The sequence below is a fragment of the Pleurodeles waltl genome, chromosome 1_2 (assembly GCF_031143425.1).
Source record: "Pleurodeles waltl isolate 20211129_DDA chromosome 1_2, aPleWal1.hap1.20221129, whole genome shotgun sequence".
In the NCBI taxonomy this organism is placed as follows: domain Eukaryota; kingdom Metazoa; phylum Chordata; class Amphibia; order Caudata; family Salamandridae; genus Pleurodeles; species Pleurodeles waltl.
The window spans coordinates 429,837,245-429,862,576 of record NC_090437.1 but is presented as its reverse complement, the minus strand read 5'-3'; positions in this window follow the sequence as shown (position 1 = coordinate 429,862,576).

The window sequence follows — 25,332 nt, the reverse complement described above, 5'->3', positions numbered from 1 at the left end:
GCCCCGTTTTAACTCCTGGGTCAGGTCAGGCGATAGGGGACCTGTCGGCCTATTTCCATGGTGGAACACCATGGAATAAGCCCGCAGGGTTCCTCCCCCGGCCCCAGGGGCACCCCCACCCACACCAGAGGAACTGCGGAGGATGGAGGACCCCATCCCAAGTAAGTACAGATAAGTATTGCATTTTATTTTTTAAAGTGCCATAGGGGGCCCTGTAATGGGCCCCCATACATGGCACAAGGTGCAATGGCCATGCCCAGGGGACCCTTGCCCCCTGTGCTAACCATTGGGGTGGTGGGCATAACGCCTGCCTTTTCTAAAGCAGGAGTCAGGTGGCATGGTAGGTTTAGCACCATAAAATGATGCTAATCTGGTTAAAGTAATTTTTTGGTGCTAAGCCCCCTTCTTCTATACTGCCAGCCCCAGCCGACTGAAGTCATTTTTTCACTCTAGCCTACCCTTTGCACCAGCTTGCACCATTCCATAAATATGGTGCCCGGCTGCTGCACAGAAATGGTGCAAGCCGGTGCTAAACCTTTTGGTGCATAACTGCTTTAGTGCAGTTTTGCACCAAAAAGTATAAATAATGGCCTTAATTTGGTGACTGGGAAATGGGTATTGAAGGGTAAGGTGGAAGTAAAAGTTTCGGATGTAGGCATGGGAGAGAGAAGTATCAAATGAGATTCAGACATTATTATCGGAGGAGTACAAATTAACTATGCATTCTGTCGGTTCCACATTAGAATGTTTTGTTTTATGTTTACCTAATTTCTAGTGAGCACTATTTTCATTCAGTTTGAATTGTTCAGGGTTAAATTTCCATTCCATGTTGCATATGTCCAGTGGGATTTGAAGACCGTCATATGTCTTGTGACTTCCAAAGAATACATCATCATCTTACTTGACTTGCCTGTACATCCTTTTACTTTCGCAATTTTCGTATATGTTTATATAAAGACAATAATAATGACATAGATTACAACCAGCACGACTAGACGCAAAGCCATAAAACAATGAGTTTGTTTTATTGTACCAACGGAACCTAACTTGAGAAATAGATTTTAAAATTCATTTCAGCAGTAGCATTTTGTTTCCTGCAGCTACGAGTTTTAAAGCACTGTGCTGCAATATTTGCATTATTGGGATTGCGTTATTTTGTTCAGGACTTGTTTGTGAGCATCATCATACACAAGAGTCTCTATTTCAATAAAGCTGCCGGCCAAGAGGAAGTCTCTGGTGTGAAATAACTTTAAAACATGCAGCGAAAAGCCACTTAAATTATGCAGGTGCTACATGCATGGTAGACTTGCTGAACAAATACAGACAATAAAAATAACTATGAAAGATGTATGGATGAAATAGTGGCGGAAAATGCCTCATAAACTGAATTTAAAAAATGGATTGCTTGATATAATAACGCATTACATCGGAAGTGGGAAGCGAAAACAATGTATTGTGCGTTACTGCCTCATGTTTTCAATATAATTCTGACCCTTCCTTCTGATGTAAACTCACTTGACAAATTATTTTGGACTGTATGACAGGGAGAAAGAATGAAGTATATAGTAGATTACATGAAAGCAAAGGACGACCGAACAATATGCTTTATGAAGATCAGTTGTGTACCAATGTGGGGAAAAAATCAAGGCTTTCTGAGAGAAGGGTTTACACGGTAGAGCAGAGAAGCTTGCAATTTTATATTTCAAATATTACATTTAAAAAATGTAATTTACATTTTGTATTGAAAATATCGTATTATTGTAAAACAAATACATGTAGCTAATACAAAATAATACCGTTTTTAATTCAAAATGCATATTTTTATATTTAAAATTTAATATTAGTACTACGCCATTGTTAATCTTTTCACGTCTTACTGCATCTCTTGCATGCGTTGCTGGTACATTTAGTGATGCTAGAAAAATACTAAATGGCTACTAGTGCAAATACTGTCAGAGGCAACATACCTTAAAGATCAAGACGACGAAAGTATGGTAACTAAACCTGTAAGCAGTGCACCCTCAGCCCTATAAACTGAATTGTGCAATCAGGCAATTACTTTGGTTGAAGATGCTTTACTACAAGAATCCAAGCAACACTCTTACCTGAGTTTCATGCCTTTACCAAAGCCAGTGTACTTTTCCAATCCTTTTATATATGGAAGAATTTATAAAATAAATAGACATTACCGTGAAATGTGTGGCTTCGCAGAATTACAAATGTGTAGGTGTGTCAGTCTGCCAAAAAACATTCCCCAAATGACTGCTGGTAAATTTTGGTTGAGAAAATTCTTCTTTTTGCATTATCACCACCACTTGTTTGGTGACTGGTACCGATGGTTGTTTAACTTGGCTTACTGAAGCACTGCAGTCCAGTTCCCAGGGTATGTGCTCTGATCCCTAAAAAATGTTAACATTGGTTAATCCCCAACTAGATTATTTCAGTACAACCATAGCATATGGTGCAAGAAAATACACCAATTACACAGGAAGTTAAATGTTGCATGTGGCCTGCAGCACATGTTGCACTGCACACTAGGCTGACAAAGAGAACATGGCTTAATGTCTACCTCTGCAGCCTGAACATTGAATTTTTGAGAACAGCAAATGAACCTGTCACCAAATGAACTTTTCATAGGCAAGACTCTAAAATTGTATCATTTTTAAGTCAATTCTAACTAGGCATTGCAACCTTCAAGAGTGGGTCCTGGTATTTAAAAGTGGTGCATGCAAGAGCTATGGGGCATATTTACACAGATGTAGCGCAGCCTGCCGCTGCACCAAAATTGGCAGCGCTGCATCACTTCTGAAATGCAGGGATACGTTGTATTTACACATGGCATTCCTGCTAGCGCTGACACTAAATTTAGCTGTCAGTGCCAATGCAGGCACCCTTCCATCATAGTGAAAGAATGTCAGCTTCAAAGGGATTTATTGTTTATGTGCAGGAAGGAGTCCCTTCCTGCACATAAACAATCTGCAGAATGAAGCACACATAGAAGTAGCAAATTGTCATTATTGAATGATTGTTTATGTGCAGGAAGGAACACCTTCCTCCACATGAGCAATCATGCATGGCGTTTTGCTCTTTCTATGTGTGCAGCAGAAAAAGCAAAATTGTGGAGAAAAAAAAAATCCTCCTCAATGCACAATGCTGCGCCACCCCTGGGGTGGCATTAGTTTTTGGCGCTGCCACAGATTTACAAATTCTTGCCAATCTAGGGCAGCGTCAAAAGCAATGGGTGTTGCGGTGGAACACTCGCAGCAACACCCATTTCAGCCGCAGAAAAATGCCTTGTAAATCTGGTGCAGTGCACATGTACTAACAGTAACTAGCCCCCAAATAATATTTTCACTCTAAAGAGCTGCACCACGAGAAATATTGAAGTTCAGAATAACATACAATTTCTGCTAGCTACAGTGTGTGATAAGTAACAGGACTGATTCAATCACTATTTTTAGAATTTATTAAAAATCCAATACACTGGTTGAGTCAGACTTTAATTAATATTTAGGAAGAGCAGGATTTAAAAAGTTAGACATTGTCTGACTGAAGCTCAAGTAGGATGATTAGCATTAGCCTGTTGTGTAGCCATTTTAGTTGTAGCTTCATACACATTATTTTAGCAAACTAGGCCTGCCACAGGGCATTTTAACCTAGATATATTTTATTCAGCTTTGTTTTATTATTTTAACAATAGCCACATTTGCGGTCATGTTTTATTTTTTCTATCTAGCTGTTCTTTGCCTAGGCCAGTACTGCATTCGTAAACAAGACATTTCTTTCACTCTATGCTTTTCTGAAGGCTGCAGTAAGATAGGTTGCAGGCAAAAGTGATACAAGTTGTCTATAATGTTCATAGAAACATACACACTCTGACGTGGGGATCCTTTCTGGGAACATCAGCTGTTCTATTATAAAAACATTACTTTGACCCATGTACGTTAGAGGGAGATTCCAGCCAGATGACCGCAACTGTTTGCTGATTGCTGAGTGCTTCCCTGCAGATGCTTCTGTAGACTACAGGCCTCTTGCTCAGGTATGAGGGTTGATGTCTTCCCAAGGGAACCTGACGGGCAGAATTAGAGCTTAACATGCTGTGCTCTAACATAGCCTAGGTAGGAGCTATTTTTAACGATCGTAGTGACAATATGGTAGCGTTATTTTTATGCTTTACTTTCCTTGTCACAATTTTAATCCTGTCATGCTTCATCATCCTAGTTAGTGGAAACCACGCTTTATTATCTAAATTGCAGTTACTTGAAAAAAGGCTTATTGAACTATACTCTGCCTCTGATTGTCCTTACATATGTGAGACTCATGTAACGGAGAGAAATAGATGAGAACTGAGTGACCACGATTTCCCTGAGGAGTCAAGTATGTCATGCGCTCGGTTGCCCAATCATCCCTGCTCTTGGGTAGAGATAAGGCACTGCTAGTTAGCCAGAGCAAAACCCGGATTAGGCCGACAGGTGTCACCTGTAGTGGGCTCAGACTCAGTCTCCCACAGTGCAAGTGATTCTCTCGCCCAAATCCAGTAATTTCATTAGAATAATGAGAGCCTACGTGACATGGCGCTGTCAATGTTTGGTTCAGCACTAATTTTCAGGTCCTCCTGATTATCTCTGTCTCACTACATGCAAAAACACCTCAGCACTATATACAGAGACATCTGTGGTATTGAGGATTTTCCTCCTCAGCTAAGTAGGGAGTACCTAACTAAATGATGTAGGTTGTTCAAACTTGAACCCTAAAAGGATAATCCCCATTTGGTGTGCATATCTCTGAACAAAATTTACCATTCATCATGGCAAACCCGCAGCAGGTAGCAATAACAGTCAACATGCGACCACCCCTTACTGCACATTTATTGGCACATGGCCCAACAGCCCAGGGTGGTCGAGTTACATTTGTTGGTGAGGCTCATCCAGCCTATATAACTGAAATTTTCTATTCTTGGGTCACATTTCCAGCAGATTATAGGAACACAAATACATTTCATCACTATACACCTGCAAACACACCTGCACAGTTCAGAGTATATGCATATCTACAAATACCTCTCTCTTATCAAGAACATAATAATTGGCTTGAAGGCACCCTACCCCATACAATTCTACATGTTTGGTTTGGTCCCCTAAGTAATGATGGTCCTACCTGGCCTTTATTGGCCATATATACACCTCACCCTGCTGCAGCGAACTTGATGGCAGCTGAAGTCTTCCGTTTATATGCTGCGCTTACTGCAATATACAGACGATTAGTACAGTTTGTAATGCAAACATTAAATACAAACCCAGCATGTGTTGCCCCGGCGCAACCACATGCAGTACCACCAGGCATTAATCCTGCAACTGTACATTCGATCATGAATAAGGTGCCTGCCAAATGAGAAGAGATTCTGTTTTGGTTATCTCAAAAAATAGATGCACTGGAAGCAGTATTTCCCCACACAGAACCTCAGGATAAGCATAGAATATTAACTATGTGCTTGCCATTTGGAATGGTTCTCGCAGTAGATAAATGCAATACTTGGGGCACAGTATTTGCCACACTCTATTCTACTGCACATGGTACACTGATACTTGCCAATCTACCGGAAGTGATAAAAACAAATTCAAGATGAATATGGTGCTGCATCCGCCCTGGACTTGGGGATGTAACTATTGGGCAATTTTTCCACAGTATCTTCAATTATATTAAGTAACCTTAAAGGGGAAGCAGTTGCACTAGCAGTGCGCATGTGGCTCCAGGATGTTCCCCCACAGGATCAAGAATGTGAGCTGTCAAAGATTATCGTGGAGACCTACTCTAGTATTGGGTCTAGATAGTCTGGGGGCCAGACCCACAAAACCACAATTTCAGGATAAATCTAATTAAGATTCTACCAAGCAAGCTCCTGGAGGTTCTAAAAAACACTGGGCTCTATTGAAGAACAAGAAGTGGGCATTAGCGCTGCTAGACAGCACGGCAGAGGTCACAATATTTTGCAGGAATCTTCAAGAGCATCTGGAGGTGAAAGCAACTGATGACTTCTTACAAGTTGAAACTGCGAACATGCATGTCTCCAATCTTGATAGGGTGTATAACGTAATGTTACAGTTAGAAGATATTGAACGCACAATAGACGCAATCTTTTGGGACCGCATCATAAATATATATGATATTCTACTGGCCGAAAGAGATTGGCCATCTGAATTTGTCCATACTTGCCCATATGGGGAAGACGTTATCAAACCTTCTTTATCGCCCCTTGTTCCTGATGAGCTCGCAGAATCCTATGCCATCGATTGGACATTGGCGCAGGCACCCGCGTTATATCACAACTAATTCCAATAAAAAGCAACCTCAACTCCCAATATCCAATAAAACATGATGCTAAAGCATCCTCACACAACTGGAGTACCATGGCGTAATCGAACCGGGTGTCTCACCAACGAATAATCCTTTATTGCCAGTAGCCAAACCAGACCATTCGTACAGAATAATCTCAGACTACAGACATTAAAAGAGTCATACACACACATATGCTTTACAAAACTTTCACAGCACAGCACTCATGAACAAAATAGTGCACAAAAAATACAAAACAACTCTGGATATTTCCAATGGTTTCTTCTGCCAAAACATAGCGCCTGAGAGTAGAGACTTAAGTTTCAGCGCACTAAGCTTCTAGAAATTCAGTTGTTTACCCCAGGGGTACAAGAACAGTCCGGGACTGTTTACAGCTCGTGTGACTTCAATATTGCACAACATTGACCATGAAGCATTGTCCTATGTAGAAGATATCTATTTCACAGATGATGAATTACTGCAAAATCTAAGATGGGTAGCCTACATTGTTGTGGGATTTGCCAAATTCGGCTATAAATTCAACTTCAAGAAAATAAAAATAGCCTTTCTTAGCGTCCTGTTTTTGGGATACGAGCTATCAAGTGAAGGAAAGAGCCTAGCACCACAATTCTTGGAAAATTGCACATAGTTACAACATCCAAATACCATTAAACTTTAATCCCTATTGCATTTCCTAAACTTTGGCAGAATTTCCATTCAGGATTATGCATAAAACCTTTATAAGACTTAATACGTCCTGACATTTCCAGTAAATTCTAGCCAGTCAAACACACAAGCATTCCTAGAGCTTTGCAAACAGACACACACGGGACGATAAAAAACATCTCGTCAGCAGAGTAATTGCTGGTACCATTGGTTTCACCTATGTAAATTTCAATGAGAGTGAGACAGTCCCAATAGCATACAAATCACATTTGTATTCAGCAGCAGAACAACGCTTTGCTCCCACTGAGAAAATTCTCACTGCTGTTCAGATGGCTTTCATTAAAGAAAGACCACTAGCCCAGGGGAAGCGCTCTATTGTCATATCTTCAATTCCAGCCCTTGAGTCTGTTACCAAAGCTAGTGTTCCAAACGCTAAAGCATTGCATCCACGTTGGATTCAATAGGCCACCTCTTTGACAGCCACTGATGTTGACTACATCGTCGAACTAAAGTTACAAACTCAAGAATTTTTGCAATGTGAACTAAAATACCCAGTTCCAGCAAATACATTGCGTATTGGCCAATATCAAAAAGTCATGTACACCGCTGGCTCAGCACAACCTGCAATGGGCACAAAGCAGCAATACTCCGCTGCTGGCACAGTCGTGAGCGGCTTTATGGAGGGCAATAAATTCTATCCACAACCTACCTTCACGCAAACCCTAGGGGATTGCACTGCACAATTATGTGATGGCACTGTAATATTCGGATCCTGCACAGCTAACACTGATTGTGATTCACACTATTGTGTCCAGTTCTTCAATAAATATCTGCATTACTGGCACCAGAATGGGTTCAGAGATTCTAAAGACATCACTATCAAACACAGACTTCTGTGGGGGAAAGTAGCGGATCTAAAGGAAATGCTACCAAATGTCCATGTTATACATACACCGGTGCATTGGAATACACGTTGCTGGAAATACACTGGCTGATGAAGCAGCCAAATCAGCAGTAGCAACAGCTGCTGTTGCTGCAGTAACTCATTCTAGAACAAAACTGGACGATGACATATGGGCTGCCATGAAAGCCACGGCTGAAGGCACACACTATTCAAAAGCATTTCCTGCTAAATATTCCTACCTCATGGGAGGCTTTCTTGATGCAGAAGTAAAAATACCAGGTGTGGGGGTTCGAGTAAATTCCCAATAAAGACCTAAGACCAGAGTTGATTATAGCAGCACATGAGGGGGTTGCATCTGCCCATGCTGGTGTGGCAGCTACAATATCATTATTGCAAGCACGTTATTGGTGGCAAGGTCTATACAAAAAGACCAAACAGTATGTCCTTTTTTGTGACATCTGCCAACAAATGAAGGGCTCCACCGTCAAACGCCCACTGCAGACACCCCTCCTAATCTCCAACAAACCACTACAGTGTGTGTACTTGGACCATAGTGGCTCCTCAACACTGGACAGTGCATACAAATACATCTTAGTCGCAGTCGACTCTTGCTCTGGATTTCTATGGGTGTGGCCACAACGCTTGGCTGACGCTCGGACTGTTATTGAAGATTTTCAAGTCTTTATCGGCACATATGCAGTTGCAACTTTCCACTCTGACCAGGGCCCTGCTTTTGCCTCAAGGGCATTCAGGGACGCCATGGCTTCGTTAGGGGGCCAACTCCATTACTCGGTCACCATTTCATCCTGAGGGAAATAGTATCATGGAGTGATGAAACCATGATTTAAAGCAATCCTTAACAGCCAGAGCATAAGGTATGGGTTGTAGTTGTCTTAACCTCCTGTATGGAGTTCCGAGAACACTTAGCTCATTAGGTGCGGCCGTCGGCCACTGGCCGACACCCACACTACCTCCCTGGTGCGGGTCACGACCAGTGGCCGACACCAGGGAGGGGGTTAAAATATCATATTTAATTTTGTCTAGGAGACGCAAAACAACTTCCGCGTCTCCCCATGCCTCCCTCCTGCCACTTTGTGATGTCGAGGCACGCTGACGTCGCATTTTTCCCCACCGGAGCAGCAGAGGTGCAGGTAAGCGTGCTCTTCCTACCCCAGTGGGGAAAAAAGGCCAAAACGGCCTCCCCAGATGCCAGGGAGGCATCGATGGAAAGGGGAACGCAGCTGCGGTCCATCTCCAGGAAACGCCCTTAGACACCATTGATCCTCTTTGGGAGGGTCGGCCCCCTTGCAAATGGGCCGCCTCCCATGGGGGCACTATTTAAAAAAAATTGGGTGGTTTTGGGCGGCGATCCCACCCCCAGATAAAAAAAAAAAAGGTTACGTTAAAGAAAGAAATAAAAAACAAAATGGCGAGGTCGGCCCTCCGAACACGGGCCGACCCCTGGGGGATCTCAAAAGAATCTAGTTTTCCTTGTGGGGGTGATCGCCCCCCCCAGGGAATATTTTAAAAAAATAGAAAATGTTGGGGGTCAGCCCTTAGGCTGACCCTCTATGGGGTCATTTCTTTTTATACATGTGTGCTTTGCCAAGGGAAAGCACACATGTAAGAAAAAAAAAAGTTATGGGGAGAGTTAGGGTCTCTCTCGCGCGCTCTCTCTCTCTCTATAGATATATATATATATATATATATATTCTTTTTCCTTAATGTGATGTTTTCCAGGAGCCACAATTGGCCCGCAGGGAAACCACACATATATAAAAGTGATAGCTATATCTATGTTTATATATATATATATATATATATATATATATATATATATATATATATATATATATATATATATAAATATATCTTTTGTCTAGTGGCAGTTGCCATAAAGTAACGCAGATGGTTTATTGTTCTGCTGCAAAGGATTTACATTTATATGTATTTAGCTGAGTGGATTGGTAAAGGCAAGGGTTACCTGTGCTTTAAAACAAATGTAATGGGAGGGGGGCTATGGAGATCTGAGGGGCACTTTTTCTGGGTGGTACTGAGGGAATTAGAAGAGTAGGTAATGGGAGGCAGAGCACCAAAAATGACTGTCGCACTGGGTGCCACCAGTGCTAAAGGCTGTGATGATGGGTATGTGGTAAGGTGAAGTGATACATTCTTTTTTGTTTTTTTTCAATGTTTTCATAGAATCTGCCGAATTGGAGAAGAAGCGAAGGTAAGGTGACGACATTTCCTATTGGACACATCAAACATACCCACGAGCAATTTTGTGATTATCTGCCTTCTACGTAGGCTAGCAATTTAGATAGACAGTTTAGCCAGTAGCAGAGATGGCGTCTCGTTGGATGACTGCTGATCAAGCTCTAACTCGGGTTATGGAGGTCAGTTCTGCTGTAGGCTCAGAGACTGAGACAGCAGATACTGAGACAGCATCTGAGGGAGAGGACAATGGGGCAGAATCTGGGAGTGATTTTTCAGTCGGGCGGAGTCCCATCGAACAACACCTCTTCCCGTGAGTCTGAAGGAGACAATGACAACAGCCGTGCTGTCCCTTCGCAAGCAGAATTCTGTGCAGCGGGACAACATTGGGTTAGCCGAACCCATAGAGCAGGTGCATGCGGCCGCAAGCACAGAGAGAGTGCTCTCTTGGTACCCCCCTGTTTAGTTCAGCCCCAAATTCCACCTTTTACTGGTGACGCTGGATGTAAAGGCGATGCAGCAAACTTTTTGCCAGTCGACTACATCCATCTATTTTTGGATGCTGACTTCCTTCTGGATATTGTGCAGCAAACAAATTTGCGTGCAGTCTAATTTCTGAGGTAGCGTGGAGGTACTCTAGGGCCCGTTCTAGGGCACGCCAGTCGATTCCCACTTCTCTGGTGGAGTTGAAGATATTTTTGGGCCTTACACTCAAAATGGGGTTAGTGCAGAAAACCCATCACGCAGTCCTACTGGACGACTCACACGGTTTGGGTAACTCCCATCTTCGCACCATACATGAGAAGAATCATTTTTCTCTACTGCAGCACGTGCTGCATTTCAATGACAATTCTGCTGCATTTCCACGGGACCATCCAAACCATAATAGGCTGTTCAAAATTCGGCCTGTCGTGGGACAGTTGTCTACCAGGTTTCCAGAGATCTATACTCCTGGAAAGAATGTAGCAGTCGATAAGTCCTTGATCTGTACAAAGGACGGCTGCTTTTCAGACAGTACATTGTGAACAAAAAAGGTCGCTATGGCATAAAGCTGCACATGCTGTGTGAGAGCTCTTCTGGCTATGTGTACAGTTTGAGAGTATACAAGGAAGGATTCTACCCTAAACCCTGTAGGTTTCCCTCCCGTGTTAGGGGTCACAGGTAAGATTGTATGGGAACTTGTCCAGCCACTTCTTCACAAAGGTTATAACCTTTGTGTGGACAATTTCTGTACAGGAGTAGAGCTGTTCAGTGAGCTCTACAAAGCTGGCACTGTGGCCTGCGGTACAGTTCGTTGTAACCGCAAAGGATTCCCGCAGGAGCTTGTTTGCAAGAAGCTCCAGAAATCAGAGAGTACTGCATTGCATTCTAATGAACTGCTCGCAGTCAAGTTCTTGGATAGGCGTGATGTATACGTGCTCACTACAATTCATGATGAGAGCACTTCTCCCATCACGGTTTGGGGTCAGATGGCCGAAGTCCACAAGCCCATCTGTATACATGATTACAATAAGTACATTTGCGGAGTGGACAAGAACGAGTGGACAAGAACGAACCGTCAAACAACCACAGGAAGACTCATGACTTACCTTGACTTCCAGTTGTCTGTAATTGAAAGTCTCACTGCTGTTACAGAAGCAGCAGCAGCCTCCACCTCATATGTTCTGGAGGATGTGGCAAGGCTGCAGGAGCGACACTTTGCTGATCGCATTCCTAAAACACCCAAAAAGGATCATCCATGTCGTCACTGTAAAGTGTGTTCGAAGCATGGAAAGCGGCAGGAGAGTCGGTATTACTTTCCCCAGTGTACATCACAACCAGGCCTCTGTATCCCTACTTGCTTTACGTTGTATCATACTAAAGCCAAGTTCTGGGAAATTGACTGAGGTTGAGCTGCTATTGGGTAATCCTTTCAGTGGCAGTGCATGGATACCGAACGTCCATGGGCCACTGCTTCGTTAGGCAAGGAGCCACAGAGTTTTACTTCATCTGCTTCATCATGGACTTCCTTTTGGACTGCTTGAGAGCTAAATCCACTATCAGAACATGGTAGGTGTTCTGTTCAATTAATGTACATTATATTCCCTCTACTGCATATACTAGTGGACAGAACATATGCCACATTTTCACGAGTACCCTTTCTTCATCAGCATGTCTACCTTACTTTCAACGGTAGATATGCTCACTCAGTTCGAGGAATCACTTTGTACGACATGCTTGGACACCCCCAACTTTCATCCACAAACTAGTATAGGTTCACTTGGCAATTATACAGGATTAGTCAGGACTCTGATGAGAACAGAGACATGAACGGGTAAGAAAAGCTTATGGTAGGTGTGCCTTCACAGGGATATTGCACAGGTAGAAGGCAGATAGTAAAGGTAGTACACATGTACATCATCTACACCTCTGGATTCAAACCAATTGGTGCCATCCCAGCACTGAAGGAGAATGACTTGTATAGGTCAGTGTTTAACCTGCTTTTCAGGTTCATCCTCCATCAGAACTTAGTAGATGTTCAGTTTGCTGTATAAGTGCATTACAGTCACTTCACTGCACATAATGTTGGCTGGGACATATGCTACATTCTCATGGACTCCCCTGTGTGCCAAACTCTACCCTTTTTCATAGCCTATGACCTTCTCTTTAGGGAACATCATAGGAAATCCCCAGCATGTCTCCCTTAGTTTCAAAGGTAGATATGCTCGCTGGGTTTGAGGAATCGCTTTGTGCGGCATACTCGGTCACCCCCAACTTGCATCTATAAACTGGAAGGAGTTAGATTTAGCACAGTGAGTGCGTTAAAGGCACATGAAAAACATGTCTTCCTGAGCCTCAGGTGGCTGTCACAGGAGTCATTAGTAAAGGTTTGTTACGCATGCATTTGGTAATGTTAAGAAAGAAGGAGGCAGTTACTTGACAGGTAGTAAAATGTAGTCAAACGTATTCCGTTCTGTGAAGTGTGAATGTGATGGGCCCTTGTCTGGCACCGGTAAGTTAATGTGAGTGCAGTGATTGGTTGGATTGGGCCTGTGGCCGGCAGTATGAAAAGGTTGTTTGTTGTGCGTGAATGGCGTGTGAATGGACCATAAACAGGTTGGTGCCTGACGCGGCTTTATGGCCCACCTTCGAAAGGCTAGGTTTCAATATTCAGATACTTTGATAAGTATTCATGCTTTGAAACCATAATTTCTGGAGGTGCAAAAACCAACCAGTGTGAGTGGTGAGTTAACTTTAACAAATTACTACAAGGGAGTCCAAGGGTGCAGGACTTGCGTGGCTCTCACCAGTTTTCTTTCACCCAGAATCCCATTGAAATCACAAAATGTGCTTAAAAAACACATTTGCCTTGCATTCCAATGATCAGAAGTCCAGGAATCTGCAGGGAGTCACAAACTTTCTATCACTCAGCGTTCCACTAAGTCTCCAGCGAAAAACTGCCTCACTTTAGTGAGTGGGCAAGTCACCACAACAGGGAAGTACTCAAAACGATTGTGGAGACATTAAAATTACCTACCACAAAACAGTCTCGTTTTTTAAGACAGTCACCTAAGTATTTGGTCATGGGCTTGGCAGCCATGTAGGGAAACCTACCAAATGCAGACATTTCTGAAAAGTAGACACCCAAGCAGCCCATGTAAGTGTGGCGTGTTTGGATTTCACAAAGTTTACTTACTTAGAATACACTGAAAAAGTGAAATGTTGATTAAAACCACTATTTTTCCTTTCTTTTTTATCACAGAAACTACAGGAATGTGCAGGGATCCCCAAAATTCCTACCACCCAGTGATTCTCCACTTGTCCTGATAAAAACACAACCCTGCTTGTGGGCCTGCGCCTAGTGCGTGGGTCAGGAATGGATCACTCCATGGTTAACAGAAGGCCTCATGCAAGGACTACCATTGACCCTTGTGTGATCCATTCCTGTCGCGGGCACTAGGCCTACCCACACAAGTGAGGTACCATTTTTATCAGGAGACTTGGAGGAACACTGGGTGGAAGGAAATGTGTGGCTCCTCTCACATTCCAGATCTCTCTGTCACCGAAATGTGAGAAAAAAGTATTTTTTGCCAACTTTTGAGGTTTGCCAAGGATTCTGGGTAACAGAACCTGGTGAGAGCCCCACAAGTCACCCCATCTTGGATGCCTCTAGGTGTCTAGGTTTAAAAAATGCACAGGTTTGGTTGGTTTTCCTAGGTGGCGGCTGAGCTACAGGCCAAAATCCACAGCTAGGCACTTTGTAAAAAACAGCTCTGATTTCTTTTGGAAAATGTGATGTGTCCACGTTGTGTTTTGGGGCATTTCCTGTCACGGGCACTAGGCCTACCCACACAAGTGAGGTACCATTTTCATCGAGAGACTTGGGGAAATGCTGGGTAGGAGGACATTTGTGGCTCCTCTCAGATTCCAGAACTTTCTGTCACCGAAATGTAGAAAAAAGGTTTTTTTTGCCAACTTTTGAGGTTTGCAAAGGATTCTGGGTAACAGAACCAGGTGAGAGCCCCACAAGTCACCCCATCTTGGATTCCTCTATGTGTCTAGGTTTAAAAAATGTACATGTTTGGTAGGTTTCCCTAGGTGGCGGCTGAGCTACAGGCCAAAATCCACAGCTAGGCACTTTGTAAAAAACAGCTGTGATCAGGACACTAGGCCTACCCACACAAGTAAGGTACCATTTTTATCAGGAGACTTGGGGGAACACAGAATAGCAAAACTGGTGTTATTGCCCCTTGTCTTTCTCTACATTTTTCCTTCCAAATGTAAAACAGTGTGTAAAAAAGATGTCTATTTGAGAAATGCCCTGTAATTCACATGCTAGTATGGCACCGCGGAATTCAGAGATGTGCAAATAACCACTGCTTCTCAACACCTTATGTTGTGCCCATTTTGGAAATGCAAAGGTTTTCTTGATACCTATTTTTCACTCTTTATATTCCAGCAAATTAATTGCTGTATACCCGGTACAGCATGAAAACCTATTGCAAGGTGCAGCTCATTTATTGGCTCTGGGTAACTAGGGTTCTTGATGAACCTACAAGCCCTATATATCCCCGCAACCAGAAGAGTCCAGCAGACGTAACAGTATATTGCTTTAAAAAATCTGACATCACAGGAAAGTGTTACAGAGTAAAACATTAAAAAAATGGATGTTGTTTTCAGCTCAATTTCAATAATTTTTATTTCAGCTGTTCTTTTCTGTAGAAAAACTTTGTAGGATCTACACAAATGAACCCTTGCTGAATTCAAAATTTTGTTTATCTTTAAAAAAATATTTAGCTTTCTGGGATCCAGCATTGGTTTCACACCCATTTCTGTCACTAACTGGACGGAGGCTGAAAGCACAAAAAATAGTAAAAATGGGGTATGTCTCAGAAAAATGCCAAAATTGTGTTGGAAAATGTGGTTTTCTGATTCAAGTCTGTCTTTTCCTGAAATATGGGAATCTTTTGATTTTACCACCACAAACCCTTTGTTGATGCCATTTTCAGGGAAAAAAACACAAGCCTCTTTCGGCAGCCCCTTTTTCTAATTTAAAAAAAAAAATGAAATGTTTGCTCTAATTTGGCTAATTTCTTGGTCTCCTCCAGGGGAAACCACAAACTCTGGGTACATGTAGACTCCCTAGGATGTTGGAAAAAAAGGACCCAAATTTGGCATGGATAGCTTATGTGGACAAAAAGTTATGAAGCCCTAACCGTGAACTACCCCAAATAGCCCAAAAATGGCTCAGCACGGGGGAGGGAGGCTCAGCAGCTCGGAGGTCTGCCTAGAAGGTCGCTGGGGGGTCGTACTTCATATGAGTGCCTGTTTAGAACTCAAATGTATGTTCCAGATCTTGATGGTCCTGGCCTGGAGGCGGCAGAAACACCTTTTGACATAAATGAACATGTCACTGTCTTGCAGGAATTACAACAGTTCTGTGATGACAGTGCTTCTGCTAGTGCTGCCCCCGCAGGAATTAAGGATGTATCAATAACATCTACCGGCTGGATTCCAAAAGTTGGGGATGCAGTACGTGAAAAAGTTGCTGTGAAAAAGGAGTTTGGTCCTTCTTATCGTGCACCAGTCTCATTCTTGGGAATACAGGGTACCAGAACTGTCATTCTACCACTGTTGACTGATGCTAAAGAAAACCGCTTTGTCTTAAACGACAATGTCAGTTTACACCATGTGGCCAATCCTCCACAGCAGACCAAGAGGAGCAGCTAGTAGTTCCTGAATCTCTCTCACTACTGGCCGAGATGTCCCTCTACAAGTTTTGAGCAGCAACAATGACACCTCCCCGAGCTTGGGGTGGGTGAAAAATGATCTTGCATTAGTTCCACTAGAATCTGTTACAACTATCAACACAGAAATTACTGATCGTCTTGACACAACTTCTACACAGATGGATGGCATCATTTACTGTGAACCACCGCAGGAGACCCCTACCTGTTCTCCTCCTACAAATACGGCTCCAGCTTTTGCACGAACTGCTTCTGGATACTTTGCCGATATCAACAACACCTTCTCGGACTCATTTGCCTCTTCTACATCGGAACTGCTAAAAACATGTCAGCTGATAAACTGGCTTTCCTTGACTATATTAGCTTTCCTCCTTTGGATTGACTTTGTCATTACCTTCTTTCTACTAATACATGGTCATTACATTCCTGAAAGATCAACAGTTGAACTGGTGGATGAGGTCCTAAAATTCAATTTTTCTTCTCACAAGGTCTACAGAGACTTGTCTTTCGTGATTGACATAAAAAGTGTGTGGGGAACAAAAAATTGGCAAATAAGGGGGAAGGAATCTTTATTTATAGCATGCCTGATACCTGTTCAAATGATATTTTTTAAATGAAACTGTACAACAGACAAGCTGTTTAGGCTTAGCAAAAATTAAGGATTTGAATGCGCCCAGAATTCCTGCCCCTGCAAAATTTTATAAATGGCACTGAAGATCAACTTGATGAATGGGTCCAGAATGGCACATTTAATTCTTCAGTTTCACGTCCTTGTGGGTGGGTATTGTGGCCAATAGATACCAACCGGTGTCATAAACGTTTTATAAACTCCACAGGGGTGTTTTAGAACAAGTAGGCCAGACCCTCGCTATATGTCATGTGAACATGCCGGTATAGTAACAACATACAGTGTATGGAAACTATGCCAGCAATGGTTGGGGAGTTCCTCACTAGATGCTGTTAGAGAACACCTCAGTCTCCTATCTAATAACACTGATTTACAGGATTTCCTGTTAGGCCCTAGAAAACATTGTAGAAAGTGCTTCTTATATGCAGTCTATAATGAAATTTGGAAGCTTTCTCAACAAGAGGCTGCTGCCCGGTTAAGGCAAATAGATCAGGAAAACTTACAGAAGGCATTAGCTGTTGTAGATCATGGGATTGATATCCTGTCCGACTGAACATACACCTTAAACAACATTGGTGGTCATTACAACCCTGGCGGTCGGTATTAAAGAGGCGGTAAGACTGCCAACAGGCCTGCTGTAAAACTTTGCAATTACGACCGTGGCTGAAACCGCCAACAAAGACAGCCACTTTAACACTCCGACCGCCACAGCGGTACAGACACACAGCACGGCGGTCACCACCTACAGACAGGTGGAGGACAATGTACCGCCCACAGTATCACAACCTACAGGGGCGGATTCACCGCAGATAAAAACACGGCAGAAACAGGATTCCAAAGGGAAAACGCTCACCTCTACACACCCCACGAGGAACTAGGATACCATGGAGCCGGAACTCCAAATTCTCCCTGCGATAGTCTTCCAGCTTCTCTACCAGGAGCACGAACGCCGGCGGCGAAGACCACGGTGAGTACTGCACCTATGACACAGGGGAGGGGGAGGGAAAAAATAGGGACACACACACAACACCCCCACCCCCACCCTCACCCACTACAACACACACACTAAGACATATTAATACATGATAGTCACACCCCCAACCCCCTGAAAAATGCAAAGATAAAAGGAAATTAGTGTAACCATTGTAACATATTAAAAGCAAGTATGCAAAAATATATATATATATACACCATTAACAAAATTTACACCAAGCATATTGCCCAGAGTGCTTCATCCTGCTAAGGACAGAGGTAGTGGATGTATCTCTCCACTGATTCTGGAGGGGGCATTGTGCCCAGAGTGCTTCATCCTGCTAAGGACAGAAGTAGTGGATGGATCTCTCCACTGGTTCTGGAGGGGGCATGGTACCCAGAGTGCTTCATTCTGCCCGTGACGGACTCAGTAGCGTCAGTGCCCTTGGCACTCATGGGCCAGCGTTGCTTGAGGCGGCGGTGCCCTGTTCAGCGGTGCTTGAGATGGTGGTGCCCTGTTCAGCGGTGCTTGAGATGGCGGTGCCCTGTTCAGCGGTGCTTGAGACGGCGGTGCCCTGTTCAGCGGTGCTTGAGACGGCGGTGCCCTGTTCAGCGGTGCTTGGAGCGGCGGGATCCTTTGAAGTGACTCAGCTGCTGGCGGTCCTTCATGGCCCAGCAGGGCTTGTGCTGGCGGTCATTCATGGCCCAGCGGGGCTTGTGCTGGTGGTCCTCTTTAGCCCAGCGGGCCTTGTGCTGCAGGTCCTCTCTAGCCCAGCGGGGCTTGTGCTGGCGGTCCTCTCTGTCCCAGCGGGGCTTGTGCTGGCGGTCCTCTCTAGCCCAGCGGAGCTTGTGCTGGTGGTCCTCTCTAGCCCAGCGGGGCTTGTGCTGGCGGTCCTCTCTAGCCCCGCGGGGATGATGGCTGTGGCCTCCTGGTCAGTGGGGATGATGGCTGTGGCCTCCTGGTCAGCGGGGATGATGGCTGGCAGCGGGGATGACGGCTGTGGCCTCCTGGGCAGTGGGGATGATGGCGGTGTCCTCCGCCGTGCTGCTCTTCCCAGACTTTCCTGGTTTCTTGTGGCCCTTCTCCACCTTGGAATGTGTCGCAGCTGCCTCCACACTCCCACCGGGACCCCTGGGAGCAGCTTTGGTGGCTGGAGTCTTCCCCCTCTCCCACCGGGCACTGGCCAACATCTGATGCTTCACAGGTGGGGGACTGTCTGTGCTGTGGCTCCGTGCCACACTGGCTGCCCTGGTGGCCGGTGCACTCCAGATTCCAGTGACTACAGGCACCACTGGTCCCGGAGATGTTGTGGCTGAGGTGCTAGTTCGGGACCTAGGAGATGGAAGGGGTGGGGTGGTGTGGGAAAGAGGTCAAGGTTGGACAGGAAAAGTTTTTGGGAGACACTGGGACGGGTAGCTGGAGGGGGTTTGGGAGTGGAGGAAGAGGTTGTGGTTGTAGGAGGTGTTCGTTTGCTGACTTTGGGTGAAGGTGCATGCGCTGGAGGCTGTTGTGAGGTGGATGGCTTTTGGGTCGGTGTGTGCCTGCGTTTGTGTACCTTGGGAGGTGGCGTCACAGACACACTGGGAGAGGACACAGGGGACGTGTGATTGGTAGTGGGGGTGGTGACTGCACGTGAGCGGGGTGTGGTGGTGAGTGAGCTGGTGATGGCAGCAGTGGCTGTAGAGGTAGTGCATGCAGGTGTGAGTGTGGACGAAACTGGGAGGGAGGAGGGAGACGAGGAGGAGGGGTATACAGTGGAGGCAGTCGATGTTGGTGTGTCTGCATGTGTGTGATGCTTGCGTGAGTGCCTGTGGGATGTGTGGTGCTTATGTTTGCCTGAGCTTCCCTTGTGTGTTGACGTGTGTGCATGCTGGTCTGATGGTGTGCTTGGGATAGGCTGTGGTACAGGGGATTGGGTCTGGGTGGAGGAAGTTGGAGGGGGGAGGCTAGACACAGGGACAATGGCTGCCATCAGTGCTGAGTCTGAAAAGCTCGCTGAAGGGCCGCCTGACCAGAATGAATGCCCTCCAGGAATACATTGGTTTTCTGCAACTGCCTTTCAACACCCTGGATGGCATTCAAAATGGTAGACTGCCCAACAGTGAGGGACCTGAAGAGGTCAATAGCCTCCTCACTGAGGGCAGCAGGGGTGACAGGGCTAGGAGCTGTGGTGCCTGGGGCGAAGGTGATGCCCACCCTCCCGGGTGAACGGGCACGGGGCAAAGGCTGAGGGGCTGCTGGGAGGGCGGTGCTGGAAGGGGGGTGGCGGCTGTACCTGTAGTTGGGGGGCACATACAGATGTTGCCGCCACCACAAGGGAGCTCCCATCAGAGTCTGTGTGGCTGGTCTCAGCTCCTGTCCCCGCCGTGGAGCTCTCCTCGCCCTCCGTCACACTGGTGAAGTCCGATTCCATAGTGTGGCCCTCCATGGCGATGTGGGATGCAGTCCCCTCGTGCTCTGGTGCCACTGCTCCTCCGCCTGATGATGCTAAGCACACAAGAACAGGGAGACCACAAAAAGGGGGGGGGACGACAGAAGAAATACATGTTGAGTGCATGCATTACCGCTACCGTTGGCGGACACGACAGACACACAAGCACCCTGCACTACGCCGCGCTCTTGGGCTCCACTGTTCAATTCCTGGGAAATGGCCTACTAGGCTATGTGCGACATCTGCACACATGGATGACACAGGGGCATGACTAGGTGTACTTGGCACTCTACAGAGGTGCGGTGGGGTGCCACATGGCCTGCCTTACGGAGGGACCTTGCCTATGGAACTCGCCCTGGCCTAGGGAAACCCACAGCCACCTCCCCCACCCAGACCCCTCCACTAAGCGCAAAATGAGCAGGATGAGAGTGTACTCACCCCCTTGTGGCTGCTGTGATGCCCTCAAGCGCCCATCCAACTCCAGGTACGCCACCGCCAGGATCCTGAACATCAGTGGGGTCATGGTGCGTCGGGCACCCCTCCCACGTTGGGGGCCATCCCCAGCTGAGCCTCTGCCGTCTTCTTGCTCCAGCGGCGAATGTCCTCCCATCTTTTCTGGCAGTGGGTGCTCCGTCTGTGGTAGACCCCCAGGGTCCGGACGTCCTTGGCGATGGCACGCCAAATATATTTTTTCTGGTGGGCGCTGACCTACATGATTTGTACAGGGGGAAGAGAAACCTATTACCAACTGCACCATCACAGTCATTGGCCCCCATCTCTGCCCTTGGCATGTGGCACATGTACTCACCGTTATTTCATGCACGCTGCACTCTCCCCCCTTCCTTCTTACATCCACCCCTCTCCACACAGGCATAGTCCATACAGCATGCTCCCAGTATACTTACCTGTTTGTCTGGAGGAACGTAGAGTAGCGTGTACTGGGGGAGGACCCCATCCACGGGTTTCTCCAACTCCTCCGATGTGAAGGCAGGGGCCCTTTCCCCAGACACTCGAGCCATTGTCTCTTCCAGACCGAGGTCACAGCAGCACTTGCAGTGTAGGTCCTCTCCTGTCGAAGATCAGGTATCGAGTGATTGAACAGATAGAAAATGGCGGTCACGTCCGCGGCGGTGCATGCCGTCCCCGCCAGCATACATCGTCATTGGCTCCTGGGACCCATAGGGCATGTTAACCAATGCAGCATTGCACCACGGTCTTCGACCACCTACTGCAACGGTGTACAACACCAGCGCAGTTACCTCACATCCAATTGTCCCACTTTAGAGGTCAGGCAACCGCCATTTCAGGGGCCCACATGGCTTCATTTTTAACTGCGTCACACATACCTAGACCTAGACTCAACACACATACAGGCCACTTTTTAGATTATGATTGGTGTTCTGTGTAAGCTGTGGGTACGTACCTCTGAGTTGTTTGACTCTGTGCTCGCTGTTGTCCTTCATAGGCACCGTCGACTGGGACATGTGAGGAGATGGCGGCATCCTCCGGTGTACCGACCGTTGGTGGACCTGTTGACAATGAAGGAAAGACATGTGATCATCACATACAGGCTTGACCGTGCCACAATCCAGGAACTGTGTACCCAGTTGGAGCCAGACCTGATGTCAGCTATCCGCCATCCCACAGGAATCCCCCTTCAAGTGCAGGTGCTGTCAGTGCTCCATTTCCTTGCAAGTGGGTAATTTCAAACAACAGTGGCCATAGCATCAGGGATGTCCCAGCCTATGTTTTCTAACGTGTTGTCCAGAGTGCTGTCTGCCATACTGAAACACATGCGTAGCTACATCGTTTTCCTTCAGGTGGAGGATTTGCCTACAGTGAAAGGTGATTTCTAAGCCCTGGGACATATCCCCAACATCATAGGTGCCATTGATGGGACACATGTGGCTTTGCCCACCCCCACCCCACCCCACAGGAGTGTACAGAAACCAGAAGAGTTATCATTCTATGAATGTACAGATGGTATGTTTGGCAGACCAGTACATCTCCCATGTGAATGTCAAGTTCCCTGGCTCAGTGCATGGCGCCTACATCCTGGGGAATAGCAGCATCCCTTATGTCATGGGTCAACTCCAGAGGCACCGTGTGTGGCTATTAGGTGAGCACCTGGAAGCAAGACAGTGGGAATGGTTGTCTGGGTCTGAGGATATCCCTACAGGTTAGTGTGTGTCTAACAGTTGTCCCTCGCCATTTGCAAGTGACTCTGGTTACCCCAACCTGTCATGGCTACTGACCCCCGTGAGGAATCCCAGGACAAGGGCAGAGGAACGCTACAATGAGGCCCATGGGTGAACTAGGAGGGTGATCGAGCGGACCTTCGGCCTCCTGAAGGCCAGGTTCAGGTGCCTCCATATGACAGGTGGATCCCTATTCTACTCACCAAAGAAGGTGTGCCAGATCATCGTGGCCTGCTTTATGCTTCACAACTTGGCTTTGCGACAACAGGTGCCTTTTCTGCAGGAGGATGGTCCAGATGGTGGTGTTGTTGCAGCTGTGGAGCCTGTGGACAGTGAAGACAAGGAAGCAGAAGAAGAAGACATGGACAACAGGGACTCAGTGATCCAGCAATATTTCCAGTGAAACACAGGTAAGAATACAAACCTGCCTACTACATGTACATAAACACTACTACCTCTCTACTGTCTGTCGTTTTCACCCAGTGTATGGTAACTGAGTTGTCACTTTCCCTTACGATTTCACAGGTGTGGGTCCCAATGTGTGACATCTGCTTAGATTCCTCATGGACTACAGCTGTGTGACATAAGTATGTTGACATTACAAATGAAAGAGCTTTTTGCCACAGTAATTGCTAATACACTATTCCGAAATCACAGACAGACTCCAGATTGTTTTGTGCTTTAAGGGTGTTTATTTAAGTGCTCAATATTGGAGGGGGGTAGCAAAATGGTGAGGGGTGATGGTGGAAGAATGTCCATGGCAGAGTCAAGTCTATTATTCTCACAGGTGCATTGCCCAAATGGGCATAGGAAGTGGAGCTGGGGCAGTTTAAGGATGGACAGGGTGACAAAGTGGGACAGTAGGATGACATTCAGGGTGGTCTCATTGCTTGGCGGGGGTCTTGGCATTGTTCTGTGTCTTTGTCCTGGATCTCAGGGACCGTTTGCGAGGTGGTTCTCCCTCTGCAGGGGGTGGGGTGCTGGTGTGGTGTTCCTGTGGCGGTGCCTCCTGTCCACTAGTGCCGGCGGAGATGGTGGGCAGTTCATCGTCCATGCTAGTGTCAGGGGCCCCTTGTAGTGCCACAGTGTCTCTCCTGGTGTTGAGTACTTCCTTCATCACCCTACGATGGTGCCCAGGGTGGAATTGATGGTTCTGAGTGCCTTCCTGAAGCCTGAATACTGTTCCTCCTACAGGCGCTGGGTCTCCTGAAACTTGGCCAGTACCGTTGTCATCGTCTCCTGGGAGTGGTGGTAGGCTCCCATGATGTTGGAGAGGGCCTCGTGGAGAGTGGGTTCCCTGGGCCTGTCCGCCCCCTGTCGCACAGCAGCCCTCCCAGTTCCCCTGTGTTGCTGGGCCTCCGTCCCCTGGACCATGTGCCCACTACCACTGCCCCCTGGTCCCTGTTGTTGTTGGGGTGGTGCGTTAGCCTGTTTTCCCTGTAGTGGTGGACACACTGCTGATTGACGTGCACTGGGGCCGGAGGTATGGGCCCGCTGGGTGTGTGCTCTGCTGGTGTTTCCAGAGGGGGGAAGGTCTGTGGTGGCCTGTGACTGGGTGAGGGGAACCGACTGTCCCGAGGTCCCCGATGGGCCGGGCTGGTCATCTAGATCCAGTTGGACAGAGGTGCTGTCATCACTGTGGGCCGCTTCTGTTGCTGTTGGTGGTGTGGACATGTGTGGACCCTCCTGTCCGGTGACGTTGGGTAGGGGTCCGGCAGGGGTATAAAAGGATGTTTATTACATCTGTGTGTGCCATGGTGTGCAATACGTGGGTGATCGTGTACCCCAGTGCTTGCATTTGACTTACCAGAGTCCATTCCTCCACCTACTCCTGCGAGGCCCTCAGGATGCAGAGTCACCAAGACCTGCTCCTCCCATGTTGTTAGTTGTGGGGGAGGAGGTGGGGGTCCGCTGCCAGTCAGCTTAACCGCAAGGTGGTGTCTTGAGACCATGGAATGCACCTTCCCCCGTAGGTCGTTCCACCTCTTGCTGATGTCCTCCCGATTTCTTGAGTGCTGTCCCACTGCGTTGACCCTGTCCGCTATTCTTCGCCATAGCTCCATCTTCCTAGCTATGGAGGTGTGGTGCACCTGTGCTCCGAATAGCTGTGGCTCTACCCGGACAATTTCCTCCACCATGACCCTGAGCTCCTCCTCCGAGAACCTGGGGTGTCTTTGCCGTGCCATGGGGTGGTGTAGGTGATGTGTGGGGTGGTGTGTGGGATGATAAGTGTGCTGCTATGTAGTGGTGTGTAGTGTGAGGTGCGTAGAAGTTATGTGGGTGATGGTGTTGTGTGCCTGTGGATGCTAGTATTGTTGATGGTGGTGTCTCTCTCTGGCCTTCTCTCATTAATTGTTGTCGTAGGGGTTTGTGGGTGATGTGGTTGTGTGTTTTGTATTGTATTGGGTGTGTGGGAGTGGTGTGTGTATGCGTATCAGGTGTGTGTATTTCGAATTGTCCAATGTGGCTGTGTTTTGTATATGTGTGTGTATTTTGAGCGCGGCGGTTTGTACTGCCAAAGGAATACCGCGGTTTAAAGACCGCCGCGTGGATTTGTGGGTCGTGATAGTGTGGGCGTATTTCTGTTGTTGTGACGGTGGAGGATTTGTTTTCGCCAGTTTATCACTGACCTTTGGTGTGGCGGACTTGTGTGGTTGTCTGAATTTTGGCGGATTCCGTGCTGTGGGTCAGAATAGCTGTGGCGGATTTCCGCTGCCGCAGCAGTGTGTTGGCAGTCTTCTGCACGGCGGTAAGCGGC